We start from the raw sequence: 19987 nt of genomic DNA, 5'->3' as shown, positions 1-19987 counted from the left end.
GAGGTCAGAAGGGTAACAGGTGGGACCCCAGGAATTCCTGTCCAGAGGGGTGGGGACTGGATGGCTGAGGCAGGGCCAGCTCATATCCCACCTCCCTTTCCCACCAAACCCTCAAATCACCTCCCAAGAGTGACCCAAGCAGTTTTATCTTTCTGAGTATTGACTATTAAGTTTGAAAATGAACTGTTGTTCAGCCACAGAAACAAGGAAGATAAACACTAATTGCTTGGTGAATGTGCCAAGTCCTGGCTCCTAATTCATCACCTTGCCAAGGCAGAGGCTAAGAAGAGGCAAAGGAGTGGGGAGGGGGTAAGGAAACTTGGGAACCAACAGACTCTCTTGCAAGATGTGGCAGTGGATGGGTGACCTCAACCCAGGGGATGAGGATGGTGCCTGGGATCCCTGAAGCTCCCCAGGAAGGACAGGAAGCCAGGTGAGGGAGGGAGGGGAGGTCTTTGGCTGGGCTTATCATTATCGATACATTCATCCCAAGTGGACATATAACGTGTTTCCTCGGCGTTGAGGTTGGCTCTGGTTAGCAAATTCTGCATTTTTCTGAGGTTGGTCCCATTATCATGTTAAGATCCTCAGCTGGCTGAATTGAGGGGCTGCAAACCCTGTTATGGATTGGTAACTTGCAGGATTCAGATCTGGCTGTGGAAGGTGGAGCCCTGAGAGCTTGTCTGAGAAGGAGGCGGCATATTCTTTGAGGGTGAGGTGTGTGTCTTTGATGGTTCAGGTGTGGACCTGCCTGGAGCGGGGACTGCACTAGGTGACCTGAGCCCAAGACTGGGGGCATTGCATAGGCCCAGGGGAGAGATGGGAGCACAGATATCTGATGAGGAGCAGGAATGGAGGTGTGGCTCGGGGGAGGCCTGTATTCATTTAGATCTTTGTGTTGGACCAAGATCTAATCACAAGATACAGGAGACACAAGCGACCGCTCTGCATGAATTCGCAAGACTGGGCCTGTGAGCTGATCCAGAAGGTGATCAGAGTGTGCAGGGCCCAAAACAGGGTGATGAGGAGGCATGTCCCCTGAGGAGGGGACAGCTGTGTTGAGAGTGGGTTGAGAAGATCTCGGGGGACCAGAGGGATCTGACATGGAGAGTGAGTTCTGCATGTGTGAGAAAGGCAGGGCAGGATCATGCCGGGCTACATAGGGGCTGAGCTTTACCGTAAACACAGTGGCCACCTCCATGGGGGGGTAAGTAATCAGATCAGTGCTCTAAGAAGAGGACTCAGGAATGAACTGAGGTGAAGCAAGAGTGGAGGCCCAGGTACGCTATGGCGGTGACTTGAGACATCATTGATGGGACCGACTATGGCAGGTGGAGACGCTGGTGGAATTGCAGGTGCAGGAGCAAGCAAAGAAGCAAACAGGATGTGCAGAGGATGCAGGGTTTAGGAAACGGTTGAGAGCCAAGGGCCCGTGGGTGGAGGAGGGGAGTTGGAGAATAGGTCCCTGTTGCAGGAGCGCTAATGCCAGAGAGGGAGACTGCAGCACAGCTGCTATGGGCTGAGGGGGATGGAACTGCCATGAGGTGGGTGTGGAAGCAGGGAATACTCTTGGGGGGTGATACAGTCCCAGAGATCGCCCTCTGTCTGTGCCTCTCTGAGGGAGGCAATGTGCCACCCTGTACCTGAATCCTGACTTGGCTGGGTCAATAGGAGAAGCTACTTATACTTCCTTACCCTCAGTTTTCTCATCTGCCGAATAGGGCTAATCATAGTGACCATATGGGTTTGTAAGAGAATCAAATGAAAGGAGGCAAGTAAGTGTTGCCACAGTGCCTGATGCATCATCATTTCATAAATAGGTGCCCGATGCATGGTGGAGAGCAGGACAGAGGGTCCTTTCCCTGCCTCAGGCACTTCTTCTCTGACTGCTGCTTTTGTTGCTGGTGGTGATGGCAGAATCTAACCCCTGGCATTTCAGGGTGAGCCTGCTTAGCTCCTCGAGGCCACCTGGCTCTGGTTCCTGGGTCCCTCCTTCCCTGGTGGCCATGCAGCCATGGGTCCTCTGGGCTGTGTCTGGCAGGAAAGCCAGACTGCAGGAGGAGTGGAGGCTAATGCTTCTCCTCCCAGTGGCAGACCGGCCGCTACATGCATGGGTGGCCGGGGTAATTAATTTACACACTTTATCCTGCTTAAACTAATAAGCTTCTCTAGCTTCCTCCACTGAGCCCAAGCCTTTGAGCTGAGCCTGCCAGAAACTTTATCCTGCCCCCCGGGAAGTCTGATGGGGCTTACAGTTGTCCTGTGGGCTCGGGCCAAGAAGGCTCCCAGGCCCTGTGTCCACACTTCTGAGGCTGCTTATTTTGGCCGCTCCTAGCCTGCTGGTCCAGGTATGCCACAGAGGCATCTTAAGATGCCAATCAACACTGCACACTCTGATGGAAAAGCAGGACTTGGGAACCCATCCTTCCAGCCCCCTGCCCTACAGCCTCCCGCTCCTGAAGTAGCAGGGTCTGGCTCCAAGACGCCTGGGAACACAAAGGCCTCCTCCATGTAGCGAAGAAGTCTCTAAGAAAGGTTGTGGAGTGAAGATAGTGACGTGGGAATAATGTGTGACATAGCCGCTGTTTTCTTGAGAAAGGAAGAAACACACGTCCACATTTGCTTACATGAGGATAAAGCCTCCTGGATGGGTGTACAAGGGACTGGCTACTCCTAGGGAGGAGCTGGAGAGCTGTGAGGCAGGGCGGGAGGGAGACTTTCCCCGTGGACCCCTTTGTACCTCTTGAGTCTTGAAGGCTGTGAATGTATCACATGTTCAAAATGCATCAACTGTTGGAAAATAAATACAAACACGATGGAAACCCCATCTGTGCAGCACATGTTTAGTGGGTGCCCCTCTGTGCCTGGGAGCAAGGGTGTGAGAGAGCAGGCCATGGTCACACCTTTCAAAAGAGTGAGGGGAGAGGAAGAGAGGTATGTCCGTGATTATAATCATCATTGATGAGTTCAATGCCAGAGGAAGCCTGGAGTCCTCTGGGCTTACAGAGGAATCCAAGTGGATAGTTAGAAAGGGCTTCGTGGAGGAAGAGATTCTTGAGCTGTTTCGAAGGCAGCGTTAAGAGTTGACTGGATGGAGAAGGGAGGGAAGGGTTGGATGAGATTGAAGTGTGGGTTTGTGGGTTTCTATTCTGACTGCCAAAACCTGTGGTGCCTTTGGGTGTTAGTCTTCCCATTCATAACATAGGAAACCTTGGTTCAGGGATCCAGGCAGGAAAGTAGTTCCAGCCCCTAGAATTTCAGCCCTCAGCTACCACTCTGAAGCCACTGTGGGCACCCGAGTTCTGTGCAGGCTGCTGCTTTCCAGAGAGGGGCTCTCGCTAGCTGAGGACAGCAGGCCAGACCCTTCCGGCTGCTTCCCCTACTTATGGATTCATCTTGTATGCTCCGAATCCAAATCCTGCAGGATTTAATATCCACTCTGTAATCTACTGGCACCAATAGGCATTATCTAACTAAACCTTAAATTGAAAATACTAGGCTTCTATTTTCCCCGCGCCATCGGGAGAAGTCGGGACTCTTCGTCCAATGTAATTTACTCTTGCACTAATTAAAGTGCGTCACTCTGCTGTCCTCGAAGGCACGCAGCCTGCCCCCAACAAGGAATGCAGCCGGGGTGGACGAGGCAAAGCAGGGGCAGGGCGGGCTGGCCAATCTAGGGCTGCAAGATGGTTCCTGCGTCCATCCCAAGTGCCTCTTGCTTTAAGGCCATTTCATTTCCTGAGAGATAGAGAGGTCACTTGCTGTAATATTCATTCATTCATTCACTCACTCATTCACTCCCTACCTCCCTCCTGCATTTATTAAGCACTCAAGGCAGGCACAGAAATAAAAGCTGCTAAACATATGGTCAGGCTCTTCTCTCCAGCCCCTTCCCCAGTGTCGTGAGGGTTTCACAGGATGCAGGTTCCCAGCCCACATCAGCTCACAGAGCAACCCAGGGATGGGGAGCAAGAATAGCTAATGTTACAGATGCTTCCTTTCACCCAACATTATTTAAATAACTCTGTTTTTTTTTAAATGAAACTTATTTTGAGATCTTTGTAGATTCACATGCAGTTGTAAGAAATAGTAGAGATCCAGTGTGCCCTTTGCCCAGTTTCCCCCAATATTAACATCTTGCAAAACTATAGTACGAGATCATGACCAGGAAATAGATGCTGACACAGTCAAGATGCAGACTGTTCCATCACCACAAAGATCTCTCCTGTTGTCCCTTCATAGGCACTTTCCCCTTTTCTCTTCTTTTCTGACCCCTGGCAACCATGAATCTCTGTTTCTATAATTTTGTCATTTTAAGAATGTCACAGAACCATTTAACCTTTTGGGATAGGCTTGAATAACTCATTTAATGCTTTTTTTTTTTTTTTTTGACAGAGTCTTACTCTCTTGCCAGGCTGGAGTGCAATGGCGCGATCTTGGCTCACTGCAACCTCCACCTCCCAGGTTCAAGCGATTCTCCTGTCTCAGCCTCCCAAGTAGCTGGGACTACAGGCACACACCACCACGCCTGGCTAATTTTTGTAGTTTTAGTAGAGACTGGGTTTCACCATGTTGGCCAGGAGGTCTTGATCTCTTGACCTTGTGATCTGCCCACCTCGGCCTCCCAAAGTGCTGGGATTACAGGCATTACTGTGCTTGGCCTCATTTAATTCTTATAACAACCTGATGAGCAAGGTCAGCATCAGTGTCTTCATTTTACAGACATACTAGTTGAGGCCAGGGCAGTGAAGTAACTTGCAGAGACAGGATTTAAACTCAGGTCACCCTGACAGTAAACCAGGCTCTCAAGTCTCTTCAATGTAACACTGACTTGCAGGCACTGCTTGAACTGATGGCCCTCAGTCCTCCATGTGTCAGATTGAATTTCCTCTGCCTCCAAAACACAGCTGGGGATCTTGGCTCTGGAATGCTAAGGTCTCAGTCCTGGAGGCTGGAGAGGGCAATCCTAGCCTGTCCTGTCCAGCCTGAATTCTCAAGTGCAGGCCATCATACAGGGGCCCAGAGATGATGCTTCCTGGAGACAGAGGTGAAGCTCTAGCTGTCTGCAGGGGTTGGCCGGGACTCAGTGCTCACTCCTGCCTCAGTGGGGGTGGCAGAGGCTCATACGGTGACGTGCTCCTCCTCCCCAGTGCTCTCCAAGGCTGTCCAGGCCTCACAGCCCGGAATTGGAGTCTCAGATACTGTGGTCACATCAGCTATGGGGCCACGACGGGCCAGCCCTGAAGTAGTGTCACTTGCAGAGCTAACCAAGCGTGAGATTGCTCGGAGGCTGGAACAAGCGAGTCCCCTGTGCATCCCCTCTCCCTTCAGCCAGCCACAGGCTCCTTTAGCTCTCACCTAGGTCCTGTTCCTGCCATAATATGACCTGACACTGATGAGATCACAAAGCCAGTATCCATGGGTCCCACTCACTGTTGACAAGGGCCTCATTTCCCAGTGGGAAGCCTCAGTCCCTGGTCCCTGGAGAGGGGATCTGGCTCTCTCTGCATCCAGTGGGAGAGCCTGAATAGACCTGTGGGAGGTGGGTGGCCCCAGCCTCATCTGGGGGTCAGATGGGCCAAGGCTGGGGCTCTGCCTGTGTGTATGAGTGGGGGATGGGGGAGGACTTCTGTATACTAGAGTTGGAGTCAGTGGCATTGACCCTGGCCCCTGGGCATCTGGGATTCTCTAGAGGGCAGAATCAGTGCCAATGGGAAGGAGTTACGATGGGAGATGGGTGGGTTTTGCTCAACAACAGTGAGATTTTTGTAGTAAATAGAAGAATCCAACAGCAGAGCAGACTGCTTTGTGAGATAGTGAGGTCCCCATCAGTGAAGGCATTCATTCATTCATTTATTTAACACACATTCGTTGCCTATCTTGGCTCTTGGCACTAGAGTTCCAGAGATGTGGATTCAAGTTCCAATTCTGCCACTTATGATTCCATGATCCACAGTGAATTCCTTGTGCCTCAGTTGTCTCTCTTGTAAACAGGAGTAATAACAGTTCTTTACCTATCTCAGTGGGAAGGTTGAACAATTCCAAGCTCCATGCCTCGCACAGGTAAACACACGGAGCGTTGAATGTGCTATTTCACAGGTATAATTACCTCTATCCTGCAAGTAAGTTAAATAGCACATTCTCCATTACTGAATGTCTGAGTGGGAATCTGAATCCAATTCAGTCTAATTCCGAGTCATTATCTTCCCTCTGAACCATAACGCTGGGCTCAGTTAGGTGTTCAAATCTGAGCTTTGGGACTTGTATCTAGAATATATAAAGAACACTTACAACTCAATAATCAAAAAGACAAATAACTCAATTAGAATATGGGCAAAAGATCTGAGTATACATTTCTCCATGGAAGGCATACAAATGACCAAAAAGCAAATGAAAAGATGCTGCACATCATCAGGCATCAGGGAAATACAAATCAAAACCACGAGGAAATGCCACTTCACACCCAGTAAGATGGGGATAACCAAAGACAGACAATAGCCAGCGTGAGGCTGTGGGGAAACCGGAGCACTCATACAACGGTTGTGTGGGAGTATAAAATGGGGCAGCCGTGCTGGAACACAGCCTGGCAGTTCCTCAAACGGCTAAACAGAGAGTCACCGTAAGACCCAGCAATTCCATTCCTAGGCTGATACTCAAGAGAATTGAAAACATACATCCACGCAAAACATGTACAAAAATGCTCAGAGCAGCATTATTGATAATAGATGAAAAGAGGAAACAACCCGAATATTCATCAACTAATGAATGGATAAACAAAATATGGTCTATCCATACAGTGGAATATTATTCAGCCATAGAAAGAAATGAAGTGCTGATACATGCTACAACATGAGTTAACCTTGAAAACATGATGATAAGTTGCCAGGTGCAGTGGCACGTGCCTGTGGTCCCAGCTACTCTGGAGGCCGAGGTGGGAGGATCACTTGATCCCAGGAGTTCAAGGCCACAGTGTGCTCCAGTGGCCTGTGAGTAGCCACTGTACTCCAGCCTGCGCAACATAGCAAGGCCCCATCTCTAAATAAATAAAAATACATGATAAAATTTAAAAAACAAGATTTAAAACTTATTCCACTTATTACATAATTCAATTTATATGAAAGTCCAGAATAAACAAATTTGTAGAGAGAGAAAGTAGAGTGGTGTTTGCTTAGGTTGGGAGCTGGGGTGTGGGGTAGGGGAATGGAGGAGTGATACCTAAATGGTAGGGGGTTTCTTTTTGAGATAATGAAAATGTTCTAAAATTGGCTGTGGTTATGGTTGCACTATTTGTGAATATACTAAAAACCACTGCATTGTATAATTTAAATGCGTGAATTGTATGGTACGTAAATTATATCTCAACAAAGCTGTTAAAAAAGAGAGAAAGAGAAGTAAACCCATAAAAAACGTGATGATGCACATCTGTAGTCCCAGCTATTCAGGAGGCTGAGGCAGGAGGATCACTTAGCCCAGGAGTGCAAGACCAGCCTAGGTTTTTTCCTAAGACCCCCTATCTTGGAAAAAAACATCAAAGGCTGTGAGAGAAGTGGGCAAGGTGTGGGTGGAGATAGAGTCTGGGGAATCTTAGCACGCAGGTGCAGGGGAGACTATGGGGATGGGTGACCTTGCTTAGGAAGAATTTCCCAAGTGGGAAGATGGATGGAACCTGGAGGAATGCCTTCTAGGGGAATAGGCACTGCTTGGGTGTACCCCTGGGTGGGGTGGGGGAGAAGAGGCTGCACTAGTGTCCTCTGGCAGCACTCAGAGCCCAGCAGGAGAGGGCACAACACTAGAGGGATGTAGTGTTGGGATGGGGGAGTTCTGATCATGGCTGGGCAGGTGTCCCACCTACCTGCCAAACCACCCACATGATCCCATGGAGATGAACAGCACTTGACCCACTCCATGTCTCCCAGGAACACAGGTTTGGAGGCAGCAGAGCCAGGTCTGGACCCGGGTGTTTGCTACCTCTCTGGCCTTGGTCTCCATATCAATGGTATGAAGGTGGCGGTTTCCCCCTCACGGTGTTGCGCAGCGTGAAAGTGGAAGCTGTGTCGAAAGCACACAGTGAGCGTTCAGATGGGGGCCAGAATTCATCTCAGCCAGCCTTGGTTGTCACTTCAACTGTGGGTAGTTAAGCAGCATTACTGTTCCCATTTCACAGATGAAGAAACAGAGAGCCTGTGTGTACTGGTGACTTTCTAAAGGACACGTGAACAGGGATAGGACGGAACCCTGCTCCAACCGTGTGCCCACCAGGCCATCCTTGTTGCCTCGTGCCTGGTAACCGAGCAGGGCTGGAAAAGCGCTGTCAACAAATGAATTCTTTTCACCTTTAGGACAAACTTCTGCATATGTAGGCCTGGTGGCATTCCTCTCACCTTACAGGTGAGAAAACTGAGTCAAGGGACACGCCTGAGGTCCCACCGCTGACAGCGAGAGGCCAGAACTGTGACTTTCCTTCATTCAAACCTGGTACCCACATGACTCAAGCGAGGGAAAGGTCAGGGCACCCCTGCCTCCCACTGGCCTTAGAGCAGCCACACCTGTGATCCTGGAGCCTTCTGGACTCTGAGATGCAGCAGATCAAAGGCTTTGTGATAACAGTGGAGACCTAGGTAGGTACTGTGGATGGGGAGGACATGCAGGCTGGGGTACGGGTCTAGGGGCTTGCAGACTCCATGCCATCGCCTGCAAAGCCAGTGTGGGTGACCAGGCAGCCCCTTCTGTGGATGCTCTACCTTTCCTGGAGGCTGCTGTGGGATGAAGGAAACTGGAGCTTCTCTGCCCAGGGAAGGCGGCTGCATTTCAAGCAGGAATCGTACAAGCACTCTTGATAAACAGCAGGTAGCCCCACTCCCAGCAGCTAACAGGATTAATCTAAATGCACACAGACGCAGCTGGGCAAAATCAAAACACAGAACCCAGGCTAACTTACACCACTTAACCGGAGCCCTCAGAGCCTCAGAGCGCGTCACCTGACTGGTGCCCGGCGTGGGGTGGGGATGTGGGAGGAGGCAGTGTGCGCTGATACTTGCTTTTGAGGGGCCATGGAAGCCCTGCTGCAGTGTGGGGGTCAAGGGAGCCCTGAGGCAGGGCTGCAGGACCAGGCAATGGTGCGTCAGGGAGGCCAGGCATTCAGGCCACCATGGCGGGGAGCAGGGCAGTCTCTGAGGGCTTGGGGTGGCAGGTGGGGCGGTCAGCCTGGAAGGCCACGGCAGCGTCACGCTCTGGGAAAGTGGGAGAGGCCTTCAAGTGCTCCTGTTCACTCCCACTCCCACTCAATCAGTCCCGTCCAATGAAGGGTCCCATTCCAGGGACGTTCACAGGAAGGAGTGAATCCGGGGCTTTGGGTAGCTCTGGCATCCTGGGGCTTGTTCTGGCCTCCACAGGGAAAAACAGAGGGAACACCACACCCAGACAGCCGCAGCCCCTCTCCACTCCAGCCATTGTCAGCTGCTTTTACAGTTGAGGACGCTGAGGCACAGCCAGTTTTCAGGTCATGCTCTTTGCCCTGCCCCAAGCTTCCTCCCAAATCGAGGCTCTGGTGAGAAGCAAGTTCTCTGTCCTGCACCTGCCTCGGACTCAGGTCAGTTCCACCCAAGGTCACAGCAGAGCCTCGTTCCTCCCCAGGGCCCGGGGCCATCATCTGTGGGATCCTCCGTGAACACTCTGTGGGGCCAGCCGCTGTGGGCTGGAAGGCCACAAGGAGGAGCCTCTCGGGGAAAAGGAGAGTGGCCACGGGAATCACTTCCCCGGCCCCTCAAATGGGGCGAGAGCTGGGAGTTCATCATTGTCACCTTTTGGCCTCCAGAGTGGCCAGCAAGCCAGCAGGTGACCCCTTTTTCCTTGAACCACAGGAATGATGCTAACAATTGCTAATGTTTACTGAGCACTTTTTCACCACTAGGACCTTAGCTAAGCCCTTTGAATCCACAATCTCCTCGAATGCACCCAGCAACTTTAGGAGCTGAGCACTGTTTGTGGCACGATCTCCATTATACTGAGGAGGTTCTGAGGTCACACGCTGGGAGCCAAACCCGGACCCCAAAGTCCTATGATGTCACCTTTCCAGGATTCAGCTCCATTCCCAGGCCCTTCAGGAAGGGGTAATGGGAAGGGAACAGGTAGTGTCTGGAATCACAAGACTTGAGCTCAAGTTCCTGCTCCTTCCCACTAGCTGGTTCTATGGCCTGGGGAGCAGGGGGACCCTTTACTCTTTGAACCTGAAATTCCTGGTTTGTAAAACAAACACGGAGAAAAATCTTTGCCTTACCTGCACTGCTGCGTTGTGGGAATCAAATGAGAAAAATATATGACCGTGGTTTTCATGCTGCCAGGCACCACATAAATGTGAGTTATTACACCAGGCCCCAGAGCAGGCATGTTCCTGGCTCTGTGTGATTTTTGTTGTTAAAACCGTTGGGAACGATAATTCCTTAATAATGATCCTATTCCTAATCCATGCACCTCTACATGGGGACGTCAATGCCCCTGGCATTGAGACATAATTGGTCTCTGCACAGGGCCCAAGAGCAGGGGATACTGCTCCCTATTTTGCAGTGGGGTAAACAGGCTTCCAGCATGAGGAAAGGGATGCCCAGAGTTCCCCAGCCCTCCAGGGTGATGTTCTGGTCTTAGAAGCTGGGATTGGACCCTTCCCCATCCTGCTGCGAGGGCTCCCAGGCCGCCCTGAGAGTGATTTATGGCAGGAATCTGCAGTGAGTGCTGTGTCAGCGCTCCCCACTCCCACCTTCCCGCTCTGTCTCCGCCCCCCTTTATCTGCCTTCTCCCCATTTCTCCTGGGCTGCCACTCACCTCCCACAGCTCTGTCTTCCCTGGTTGCCCCTAGGCTGATCGGAGCCTAATTTGAGCTCCTTTCTGGGGCTGAGGAGCTCATGCTGAGCTGTCAAGAGTGCTGGGGAATTTGAAGCGGGAGGCACATGGGGGAAAGTGGGGAGGGAGGAGTCCTTGTGCTTTGTCCCAGGCCATCAGCCCTGAGGCCCTTCAGGTCCTCTTTCTGGAAAGGGTCAAAAGGGTACCTGAGGCAGAAAGGCCAAGTCACCTCTTTGCATTCATGTAATCTGTGTGTGGCAGAACCTGCATTTGAGCCTAGGTCTGTGGAATGCCCAGGCCCACGTGTGTGTCCCACACCCAGGATCATTAAAGCCCGGCACCAGGGCTGTGGGCAGAGCTGTCCCCTCAGGGCCATGCAGACCCCTTCACAGAGATCCCGGTGCTTTGCCACAGCATCTCAGATTCCAAGTCCTACTGGGAAGGAAATTCGGGGGGAGTGTGCCAGGGCCAGGAGGGCAGGAGCAGACATTGGATCCTCCTTCCTGAGCTTTGATCCGGGCTGGTAAGGTGTCAGACCAAGGGCTTCTGGGGAGGCGTTAAACAGAGCCTGTGAGTGGGCACTACCCAGGCAAACAGCATGTTACCAGATAGTGAAAACCAAACAGTTGAACATCAAATTCATGAAAGCCAAGGATTTGTTGTATTGCTAACTCATTTTTTAGCATGCATAAAATGGAAACTCAGAAAGGCTGTTTAACTTGCCCAAGGTAACACAGTACCCTTCCGGCACAGAAGCTGGGGTGTGTGTCACTCTCTGGCCAGTTGCTGGCTGTGCTTTCCCTCCTTCCTCACCCTTTCCAGCATCCAGAATCCCAGGAGGCTGCTCTGCCCTTGGCGTCTGGGGTGGGCCAAATTCAGATTGACCACACTCAAGGCCACTGCTCAGCCTCCCTCCCTGGCTGCTCAGGGCCATGCACTGCTCCTCCCTCTGCACCCAGGACGCGCGTGGCCTGGGGAGGCTGGCGAGGACCTGAAATCAGTATCTAACTCTTGTTTCTGGAACCAGAGGGTCAAGTGGGTACTTTGGAGGCACTGGTGGGTACAGAAGGAACTTGGGGGAGCTGAAACAGGACTCTGAGATTTAAGGTGCTCCAAGGGAGAGCAGGTACAGAATGGGAGGGGCAGCTGTGATCTTTGGGTCACCAGTTGCAGCCTCTGAACCCCTCTTTTGGCCTTTCCCTAAATTCAGGGACAATGAAACACTAGGGCACTGGGCCAGCGGGGCCACCTGACTCTCCAAGGCCGGATCCTCCTGAACTGACTCTGACAAGCCCAGCTGAGGAGGCTGGCACTGGCAGATTTTCCATCCTGTGGACAAACTTGTTATTTACGTTGATTGGCGCGTGATTTACAGCTAATTTGTTAATCAACCACAGCCTATGAAACATGGGTGAGGCTGCTTCTCCATAATGATCCACCAAGATCCTGTTCTGAGAGGCTGGCCCAGGCAGGCTGTGGGGAACCAGGGTGGTGATGTGGGCCTGGGAAGGGGTGCACCTCGCACCCAGGAATCCCCATCAACCCTCACTGCCCCCATATGAAGCTGCTTCCTCTGGCTGTCCTGGATTTCCACCACGCCCTCCCTCACCCCATACCCATATCTTAAGGCCACTCTTGCTCTAGGACAGCGGCTACCGGTGCCTTGGGCATCTCACCTCACCCCTCTGAGCCTCGGTTTCCCCATTTTTTGGTAGAGGTAGCTTCATGATCTCTGATTGAGGAAGATGGGTAATTTCCATGAAAGCACCATACTCGTCAGGGTGGTGTTAGAGCTGGCATTTACAGGCTCACGAGAGTTGAGCATTAAATCTTCAGTGATTTTGTGAGCTGGTTGATAAACATAGCCATTATTAGAAATTACATTATATAAACTACAATTAAATAAGTTATATTAAACATCAAGGTAATAAATACTCAAAACTCATTACTTCCTAATTATTTTACAACATTTTACTATCTATGCTCGCGATTATTTCCATCTCTGGTATCTGTCTGGTGGAGAGGCTGTATGATGCCACGCCAGCAAGCATCTCTTCCCAGTGCCACACGCAATGATGTCAGCTTGAAATCAGCCAGGGTGGGAATATTCACAATATGGAATTGACAAAGACTCTAAATCAGCGTTTCATTCATTGTTCTGTTCTTTATCCAGACTTTAAAAAGCGATAGAGAGGCTGGGCATGGTGCTTCACACCTGTAATCTCAGCACTTTGGGAGGCTGAAGCGGGCGGATCACATGAGGTCAGGATTTTGAAACCAGCCTGCTAACATGGCGAAATGGTGTCTCTACCAAAAATACAAAAATTAGCCAGGTGTGGTGGCGCATGCCTGTAATCCCAGCTACTCAGGAGGCTGAGGCAGGAGAATCGCTTGAACCCGGGAAGTGGAGGTTGCAGTGAGCCGAGATCGCACCACTGCACTCCAGCCTGGGTGACAGAGTGAGAGTCCATCTCAAAAAAAAAAAAAAAAAAAAAAAAAAAAAGATGGAGAATATCTTAATGATGCAGATTAAACTTAAAAGTGTGCTATGTCTGTGGCTATTACACATCAATGAAAAATGAGGAAATATTCTTGCAGTAAGTGAAAACTAATATCTGATGCCACAAAGAAGTCATTCACATCATTGATGAACAAGGGAAGTTTCAACAAACAGTTTTGTCATTTCACTTTTTTCTTTCTTTTTTTTTTTTTTTTTTGAGATGGAGTTTTGCTCTTGTTGCCCAGGATGGAGTGCAATGGTGTGATCTTGGCTCATTGCAACCTCTGCCTCCTGGGTTCAAGCAATTCTTCTGCCTCAGCCTCCTGAGTAGCTGGGATTACAGGTGCCTGCCACCATGCCCAGCCTTTTTTTTTTTTTTTTTTTTTTTTGTATTTTTAGTAGAAACGGGGTTTCACCATGTTGGTCAGGCTGGTCTTGAAATCCTGACCTCATGAACTGCCCATCTCGGCCTCCCAAAGTGCTAGGATTACAGGCATGAGCCACCACGCCCGGCCCATTTCACTTTTTTTTTTTTAAAACCCATTAATGTAAATGAAAATATCAACCAACATTCCTGTGGGAACTACACTGGCTTGTCAATTGCGATCATAGGCTGGCTGCAAATACAGGAGTTCTGCAAAAATCAACTAAAGCATTCTGTGAGAATCAGTTGTTTATATGGAATTTATGATAAAGGATCGTATATATTTTATTATTATTTGTAAGATATATGCCACACATTCTTTAGACCTGTAAAATTACACACATAAATTCACATGTTTTTCCCAGAGAGCCAGCTGTTAAAGATTTACCAGCACACCACCAACCGTACTCATGGGAGAGACCATTATCCTTTTCCTCTTGAGCCCCTGCTTCAGCTCTAGGACTTATATGATGTCATCAGCCCTTAATGGCTCACCCAGATATTAGAGAAGGAGCTAGAAATTGTCCTTCTCATCATCCTTTCCAGCCCCCACCAGAGCAAAGACTATTCCTAGCTGCGAGTAGACATTTCCCCCTGGGGTCCCAGCAAAGAAAATATCTTTAGGACACTTTCCTGAGCAGAGAGCAGAAGGGCTCAGAACCCTGGAACTTGCCTGCGAAGCTCCGGGGCATCTCCATCTTTGCTTGACTCCATCCGGAGTCTGAGCCCTGGCATCACCTTGGGTGGGGGCACCATGCCTTCTGGTCTGGATTTTGACAAGAGCCTCCTAACTGGACTCCCTGCTTGTATTCTTGCCGGCTTTACAATGTGTTCTCCACATGCTCCCAGAGGGATCCTTTTTTTTTTTTTAATTTTAAAAATTGTTTATTTTTTTTAACTGGAGATGAGGTCTCACTCTGTTGCCAGGCTGGAGTGCAGTGGTACAATCATGGCTCATTATAGACTCTTACCCCTGAGCTTAAGCGATCCTCCTACCTTGGCCTCCTGGGTAGCTGGGACTACAGGCGTGCACCACCACGCTCAGTTTCAGAGGGATCCTTTTAAAACCTAAATCAGGCTGGGCACGGTGGCTCACGCCTGTAATCCCAGCACTTTGGGAGGATGAGGTGGGCAGATCACGAGGTCAGGAGATCAAGACCATTCTGCCTAACATGATGAAACCCCACCTCTACTAAAAATACAAAACATTAGCCGGGCATGGTGGCACACGCCTGTAGTCTCAGCTACTTGGGAGGCTGAGACAGGAGAATCACTTGAACCCGGGAGGCAGAGCTTGCAGTGAATTGAGATCACACACTGCACTCCAGCCTGGGTGACAGAGTAAGACTCTGTCTCAAAAAAACAAAACAAAACAAAAAACCAAAAAAACCTAAATCAGATTGTGCTACTCCTCAGCCAGAAACCCTGCAAAAGCCCCCCCGGGTGTCCCCTCAGGCCTCGGGCTACCTCATTCCCATGTCTTAGGGCTCTGCCCTTCCCTCTGCACCCTCTCTGCACCAGCCACACTGGCCTTTGCAGTTCCAGGCATCTCCCCTCTCAGAGCCTTTGCTCTGGTTATGCCCTCGGTCTGGGTTAATCTTCACCCAAATGCCTGCTTGGCTCATTCCCTCACCTCCTTCAAATCTTCACTCAAATCTCACCTCCCTACAGACGCCTGTCCTCATTTCCCTTCAACACTATCCCTGCCCCCACCCCAACGCACCTAATCACCCAATGCTGATCTACTTACTTTCTGTTTGTTCTTAGTCTTTCTCGCCTCGTAATAGACTAATTTTCTTATCTTTCCAACGGAATCTGAGCTCCATGAGGGCAAAGATTTTGGTCTATTTCATTCACTGATACACCCATACACCAAAAGCCTGGCACGTGCTGGTTGTCAATAAATATTTTTGAAGAAATGCTTTGGGGAAGGAAGGGCAGCTTATAGAGAGGAGCATATGTGGAAGAGCAGGAAACACTTTCTTTCTCTATTGGTGCCGGAGTGGGAGGAGGCCAGCCTTCTCAGCCGGTTTCCCAGCTGTCTCCTGCTCAGAGCCTCTGGGGCCCTGTATTAGTCAAGGCTCTTTGGAGAAACGGAACCAATGGGATGTGTGTATATATATGTATTAAGAAAGAAATTTATTCTAAGGAATTAGCTCATGCAATTTTGGGGGTCAACAAATCCCAAGATCTGCAGCCAGCAGGCTCGAGACCAGGAAAAGCTGACATTCCAGTTTAAGTGAAGAAAATACCAATGTCTCAGCTTGAAGACAGTCAGGCAGGAGGAATTCCCTCTTAATTTTGGGAGGGTCAGCATTTTTGTTCTATTCAGGACTTCAACCGATTGGATAAGGGCCACCTAGATTAGGGAGGGCCATGTGCCTTCTTTAGTCCAGCTATTTGAATGTTAATCTCATTGAGAAACACCCTCGCAGACACACAGAGTAATGATTGACCAAAAGTCTGAGCACCTTGTGGCTGAGTAGAGTTGACATAAAATTCACCACTGTGAGTGCTTTGCCTGGCCCCGCCCTCACAGAGCAGGCTCAGGGACAGGTGACCTTTCACAAAGAAACAGTGCTCTATCAAGGCGGCCTGTTAGCACCACTCTTTCTCTTCTCCTGCTCTCTACGGGCCTGGAACCTGGATAGAAGGAGAGGGAAGGTGGCCTGGAATGACCTTTGAGGCCTTGGCTCAGCCTTTGTTTTCTCATCTGTAATATGAACTTAAAACAGTATCCCTTATCTTACAGTCATAAGGCTGAAATGAGAAAATGCTTTGGCAAACAGAATGCATTTTGCAAGCCTGAGGTATTAATCTTGCAAGCTACTCACTCCTACACTTCTCTGGCAAGTGTCTATCCACAACAAGGAAAGGGTTAAACCTGCCTTCTTATTTGTACAGTTTCTCTTGTCCCTAGGAGGAGCAAAGAACAAGGCTTATAAATAGGACCAGGGTCTTTGCAAACAACAGTAGCAACAACACATTTGTCTGAGAGGCTAGGTTGAGAATTGGTGCTTGCTCCATCTTGTGCCCTAGAGACAATCCTTGGACTGCTGAATTTCTCCACTCTCATGGCATTGCCCATCAGGAGGGATTGCAGTTCTGAACATGATGGATCAGATGCAATATCAGAGGCGCTTCATGTCTGCAGGCCTGTCCCAGGTGAGTTCTGCGCAGGTATGTCTGAAAGCCAGAGGATGAATGGGAGACCCGAGGTCCTAAATGCTCAAAGAATGTATGCTCTCAGTGGTGCTTCCCACCATCCTCAGCACATCATCCCTTCCTCCTGGCCCTGTGGGGTTGGGAAGCAGAAATGAGAAGGCACTTTCCTTTGTCCAGACCTTTTTTTCTGGCTCCTCCACCCAGTCACTGGCAGAGCCAAAGTTCAGGTAGAAACTTGTCTAGCTGGATTGCCAAAACACCAGTGCCATCCGCTGCCCACCTATGAAAGCTGGCTGGCAAGATGGAGTATGGATGCCTGTGCCATGATACCGGGTGATGAGAGGCACAGGGTGTTCCCAGCACAGGGGCCTATCACGGAGACAAATGACTGACAGAAACCTGCATTGATTGGGGCAGGGAAGTGTCAGTCTGCCTGTCCCTGCCAACAGCAGAGAGCAGGGACTCACCCCATCCTTGTTCTCTGGGAGGACCACACCCCAGTACCCATCCTTGGATACTGTCTGTGTTGGGGCTTCACTTCAGAGGTGGATATGAAGCTGGTTGGTTTCATCTCGCAGTTGAGGTGAGGCTGATTCATTCATTTCATAGTTATTTATTAAGAGCCTGTTCTGTGCCTGTGTATTGGCACTGTTTTCAATCTGGGAATCCAAGAACAAACAACAAAGACAAGGTCCCTTCTGTCATGGAACTTACATTCTAGTTGGGGAGACAACAGCACACATGTGAACACGTGTAAAGAGGAGGAAAATGGCCCAGGTCTGGGCCTTGGATCTATCACTGACTAGCTGTATGACCTTGGGCAAGTTATTTAACTGCTCTCAACCTCAGTTTTCTCATATTTAAACTCAGGAGGATAATAACAACATTGATGTCATAGGGTTGTTGTGAGAATTATTTGAAAGTATATGAGGGACACAGTAGAGTGCTTGGCTCACAGCAGATGTTCCCATGTGCACATGTACCCATTATTGTTATTGCTGTTGTTATAGTTAACATCACTTACCTAGAAATGGAATCAGAAGAGACCAAAATGCCATATTCTTTCGTTCAGTAAAGTGACACCCAGGAAGGGGTGAGCCACAAGCCATGTCTGTACAGCGTCACGAGCTTTTAGTTGGTAAAACATCAATTCAGCCAACTCCTTGTGTGTTTGGTCAACAAAGGCTTTAACAACTGACTTGTTTTTTGTTTTTTTTTTTTCATTGGTGGGATCAGGTGGTTGTTTGAATTGGATGAACCAACTGATTGTTCTAATTGAATGAATCAATTCATTGTTCTAATGTCATGGTGACCCAAACTAAGATTGGCTACAATTTTATCTAAGGTCCTGGGTGCTTTCTCTTTCACAATGAGCCTTTTGGCCTGGTTCTGTCTTAGTTTTATAGCTGTTAAAAATACGTGATTGAGTGTGAGGATGCACGTGTGTGCATGTGTGCACATACACACATATATACACAGAAGACATGCCAACCCATCACTATCCCTGCTGAGTTGAGACCAAGAGAATGCAAACTTTATATTTTGCCAACAGCTTTTACCTCTTCTCAGCCAGTTTTTTTTTTTTTCCAGAGCAGAAGCCAAAGAGCCAAATGGCATAGTCTGAATGTGGTCACTTTCCTGCCAGCCACTGGGCCAGACTCTGGCTGTTGGCACAGGGTTCTGCTGCCTGTTGTGAGATAGCATCAGCTCTGCCTGGCATGGAAAAGGGAGAGTTGGCATTGTCAGCCTGTAGGTGCTTGTGGGGAGAGGTAGAGGATGTTGGTTACTGGCAGGCAAACCTGTTGCCACTAAAACTTGGCACGTCTGGGCGGCTTCAGCAGTCCAGACAGAGAATTAGGACGGAGGAAGAGCTCCACAGAAGTGCCCGTCTGGCTCCTTGGTACTGTCCATGGAAAGAGATTTCTTCCTTGGTAGAGAACTTGGTAGCTTGCAGAGGCAAATATATTCATAGTGGGGTAAGTCTATAAGTCTAACCATAATCCTAGGATGACTCTGACCCCATCATCTAGGAGAGGTCTCCTAGGGTTCTTTGTGTCCTATGTGTGGGGAATACACACACACACACACACACACACACACACATTTTAGATGGAATTTTGCTCTTGTTGCCCAGGCTGGAGTGCAGTGGTGCCATCCCAGCTCGCTGCAACCTCTGCCTCCCGGGTTCAAGCGATTCTCCTGTCCCAACCTCCCAAGTAGCTGGGACTACAGGCGCACGCCACCATGCCCGGCTAATTTTTATATTTTTTAGTAGAGATGGGGTTTCACCACGTTGCCAGGCTGGTCTCGAACTCCTGATCTCAAAGTGACCCACCCACCTTGGCCTCCCAAAGTGCTGGGATTACAGGCATGAGCCACCTTGCCCGGCCCCAGGACTTATATTTTCTAAGTGTTTCCTGTAGAAGCAATAAATGCTGCTTCTGAGCTCTTGGAAATTGGTGAGCTGGTAATGTCTTGAAAATTTCTCCTGTCTGCTCTGGGAGCATCATCTCCCACTGTCACCCCAAGCCCTTGATGGAGTCCATAAGGGCTCTGCTTCCCTGGGCTAGGAGACAGGCTGCATACCCAAGCACCTTTCCTTCCACATGCAGACAGCCCGAGAGCACTGCCTGAGGAGCCAGGAGACCAGGATCCCAGGGTCAACACTGCCTTTTACAAGCTGTGGGACAGAGACAAGTTGCTTAACTTCCCCAGGCCTCAGTTCCCAGCTGCCCTACCTAAAGTGGTGAGGATTAAACGAAATACTACAGGTGGAAGCAAACTGTAAATCGATGAATTTCAAACACATGCAAAGGGTTACATTATGCTCTCCACACAACCCTCCCACCAGATGAGCTCCCTGGGATGACTTTCTCATCCTGTCTTGTTAGAAAGCTGTTTACTTGGATAAAGCCCTCAGGATATATACAAGATGTTCATCCTGAGGGAACCTCCACTCCCTCCTGGCCTGTCTGCCTGATCCCTAGATTTTTCTCCACCCTGAAGCTCTCGGCCTTCTCCAAAGCTAGTCCCTGAGCAAGCACAGACTTCAGCAGGGGAAG

This window comes from Pongo abelii, chromosome 9 (genome assembly GCF_028885655.2).
Source record: "Pongo abelii isolate AG06213 chromosome 9, NHGRI_mPonAbe1-v2.0_pri, whole genome shotgun sequence".
Lineage (NCBI taxonomy): Eukaryota > Metazoa > Chordata > Mammalia > Primates > Hominidae > Pongo > Pongo abelii.
This window is presented reverse-complemented; position numbering follows the sequence as displayed.